The sequence below is a fragment of the Aethalodelphis obliquidens genome, unplaced genomic scaffold (assembly GCF_003676395.1).
Source record: "Aethalodelphis obliquidens isolate GAN/ISIS:26980383/991018 unplaced genomic scaffold, ASM367639v1 scaffold53, whole genome shotgun sequence".
Classification (NCBI taxonomy): domain Eukaryota; kingdom Metazoa; phylum Chordata; class Mammalia; order Artiodactyla; family Delphinidae; genus Aethalodelphis; species Aethalodelphis obliquidens.
Window position 1 is genome coordinate 5,544,208 of NW_020837997.1, and position 3,731 is coordinate 5,547,938.

The 3,731-nt window shown below is 51.3% G+C and overlaps 1 pseudogene; it reads right to left on the minus strand.

The window, feature by feature from the left end:
* Nucleotides 1-1,862: 1,862 nt before the first annotated feature.
* Nucleotides 1,863-2,823, minus strand: LOC113608997 (uncharacterized protein C6orf203-like; annotated as a pseudogene).
* Nucleotides 2,824-3,731: the final 908 nt, after the last annotated feature.

Consider the following 3,731-nt stretch of genomic DNA (forward strand, 5'->3'; position numbering starts at 1 on the left):
AGCTCAGGGCTTGAGGTGGAAGTGTGATTCCCGCTTCCCCCCCCCGCCCCCCACAACCAGAAAGTGGCATTTCTCATCCTGGTTCGGAAATGTCCATCCCATTGGAAAGATTTGCCAACCCCTCTGAGTGGACACTCACGGAACCCCGGAGCAGAGTCCTGCGAGCACGCCCCGCCACGCCCATAATTAACCCCTTTGTTGCTGCCCCGTGGGTGCCCCAGGGGTTCACAGAAGGGACTCCAGGCGGCGGGTATGGATCAACAGGCTGGGAAGGAATTTGAGATTTGAGATTTCAGCAACCAGCCCAGCCGTCTGAATCCGCCCCCGCACGCCAACCCCCACCTCCGCCACCCCGCCGCAGAAGCTTGTCAGAAACAAGCGTTACCTGACCCCAAGAGACCCCGTTTACTGCTCCCCAAGCCGGGTCCCTGTCCCGGGCTGGGGCTGGCTGTCCACCCCGTGCATACTCACTCCCATTCTTTCCTCCTGGCCTGGGGGGTGCTGTGGATTTTGTGTGCCTGGTGGGCCAAGATGACATCCCGGTGGTCCACCACGCCGCCCCGCCGCTTCAGGGGAGGGCCCTTGCAGCCGCCGCTCATCAGGTGGGTCCGCGAGTCCTGAGGGATGCTGACTGTGCCCGCGGGGGCGCCGTCCGTACCTGCAGGGCCCAAGCCGCGGTCGTGCAGGGCATCATAACTGCGGGGCGAGAACATGGGGTCCAGGACCCGGGAGGACTTCGACATCCATGGGCCTCACGCAGAAATCCCAGGGTCTTCTGCCTCCAGCCCGGGATGAAACTAGAGGAGGAGAGAGAAGAGAGCGAGAAAGAGCGAAGGTAAGGGGGATGCAGAGAGCAAACACAGGGAGGAAGAGAAGGGAGGTCGGAGGACCGCACAGGGGGCTGGCCTCCTTTACAGGAAGTCAAAATACACCCCAGGCCCGGCCCAACGGGATTTAGTATTTCCTTGGCAACTCGGGTCTGGGAAGCCAGTTCTTAGGAGCTGCCCAGCAACAGAGGCAGCACCATGGAGCAAAAGACCACGAGGCTGTGTCGCAGAGCACTCGGTCCACCTCCCAGGCGCCCGCCACGGAGGGTGGGACCCCGTATTTCTCAGCATCTCAGTGCTGCCCTCGGCAAAATGGGTCATCAAGAGCCTGCTTGTTCACTCTCGGCTGGTCCCTGGGTCCTGTGAGCCCCAGAGTGTCATTTAGAAAACTAAAAGGGCGAGTTCAAAGGTCGTTTTAAGAATCCACACAGGGTATGGCCATCTGTGAGTGAGCCCGCTCTTTGCCACCTTGGCTGGTTCTTTAAAAAGAGAAAAGGGACAGAGTTCTTGCCTCTCATGAATATATCAGGTGGATATTCAGCCCCAGAGGGACTGAGAGCCCGGAAAAGATCTTTGTCTCCATTTCATTCACTTATTCACTCAACAAACGCTGAGCGAGCAGCCACTGTGTGCAGGCCTTGCACTGGGTGCTGGGGACACAGTGTAAATGAGACATGCGAATGTTTCCCTCTTCGTGGCATGGAGGTTCTAGAGGGTGAGGTAGACGCTGAACAAAATAAGTACATCGTGTGGGGATTAGGAGTTGAAAAGCGCAGTGGAGGGCAATTAAGCAGGAAAGGTATATTCATTTGCTGGAGTTGCCATAACAAAGTACCACATGCAGGGTGGCTTAAACAACAGAAATTTATTTCCTCACAATTCTGAAGGCTGCAAATCTGAGATCAATGTGTTAGCAGGGTTGGTTTCTTCTGAGGCCTCTCCTTGGCTTATAGATGGCTGGCTTCTCCCTGTGTCTTCACATGGTCTCCCCTCTGGGTGTGTCTGTGTCCTAATTTCCTCTTCATTTTACCTTAATTACCTCTTTTTTTTTTCTTTTTTTCCCCAAATGGTAGGAGAACTTTATTTTTTTTTAAAAAGTCCTCTCTTTAACCTGACCCCTTCCCCCACCACTAAAAAGCAGGTTTATTGCTGAAAAGGAATCCATTTATTTGAGCATACTCTTTTTAGGCAATTTCAATTTCTTCCACTGTCGGAACACTACTCTGTATTTCTCACTGCCAGTCTTCTCTTTAAACACTTTTTTTTTTTTCAGGAGAATCTGCATCACCGTCTCTGTTTCTGCTTCTTTATCCTCTCCCATTAGAAGATCCAACCTATCTCCCACTTTCACCCTGCTGCTTTTCTTCCATAATTTTCCCCCATTTAGCCTGAGTTCACCTTTGTGGGGTTTACTTTATTTCTTCTGATATCTAGGCCTAGCTTCTGAATAACATCACACCAAAAAGACCGAGCTACTTTTGTTCAGGTCTTTATAATCTTTGACCCCAGTGGGGTCGTCCTCAGGCTTCTCTTCCTGCTCACTCATTATGGTCACTCTCTTCATCAGAGTCTCCTCCATCTTCTACTTTTTGAAGAGTCTTTTTAGTGGATTTCCTAGAGCTTATATGACTTTTGAGTCTTATGGAAAATTGGAAAATATATTCTGGAGATATTAAAAGCCTTGGGAGTCTCAGTGAGACAATGTTACACAAAAGTGTTTTATGGGAATTCCCTGGCAGTCCAGTGATCAGGACTCTGTGCTTCCACTGCAACCGGTTCAATCCCTGTTCGGGGAACTAAGATCCTGCAAGCTGTGCAGTGCGGCCAAAAAAACAAAAATGTTTTATAATGTGACGCATTTAACGTGGTACTAGAAAAACAAAAGTATTGATTCCAGGAAGCACAGTGTTCGTGTGAAGGTGTCTCTGCAGAGTTCAATCCAGGCATCTGACTTTCTTTAAACACTGCTGGGCAATCTGACACTAGCCATAGCCATGGTGCAAATGACCTTCCCGGGTCCTCAAGGTCAAGGGAAACTGGACACCAGCATCCTTGAGCTCTCGATCTGCGCCTGCTGCCAGCAGGAGCAGCCAGGCCCAGGGGCAGACAGACTCATCCCACTGGGCTCCCATGGACCCTACAGCCCCCGGGGTCCACAGGGCATCCCAAGCTGGCCAGACCCAGGCAGGATGTGATAGACTCACAGGGAGACCTGGCAGGAGTGTAGGCAGAGAAGAGGAACCTTAATTATGTCTTTAAAAGACCCTCTCTCCAAATACAGTCACATGCTACTGTGGGTTAGAACTTCAACATATGAATTTGGGGGCAGGAGATGCAATTCCGCTCACTGCAGAGGATGACAGGAAGTGATGGGTGGGCTGGTTATTGTATTAAATAGGGGGTCAGAGATGGCCTCACTGAGGAGGTGACATCTGAGCCAAAGTCTGAAGGGGATGATGCAGTAGTTCTGCTGGGTATCTGAGAGAAGAGTGTTCCAGGCAGAGAGAACAGAACATGCAAAGGTCCTGAGGCATGGCTGTATGTGACTTGCTCAAGGAAAAACGAAGGGGCCTGGGTAGCTGTGAGTGAGGAGGAGAGTAGAGGAGATGAGGGCGGGGAGGTGACAGGGCAAATCACTCAGGACCTTGGTTCTTCTAGGAGTGAGATGACCCATGGCTTTCAGATCCATAGCTCACCCAACAGCATATTTTTAACCTCAGTCTGATTTTTTCCACCTATCAGCCCCCACCACTAGCCTCCCAGTGTCTGTCCAAGAAAAGTAAACCCACTGGAAGGCCAGCATGAATGAAGTAGAATTAGCAGCCTAAATCTCAGGCACAAATATTGCAAGAGTCACCTCAACACCCAGAGGTGTAAGGAGATGGGTGCAAAGAACCAGGTGTG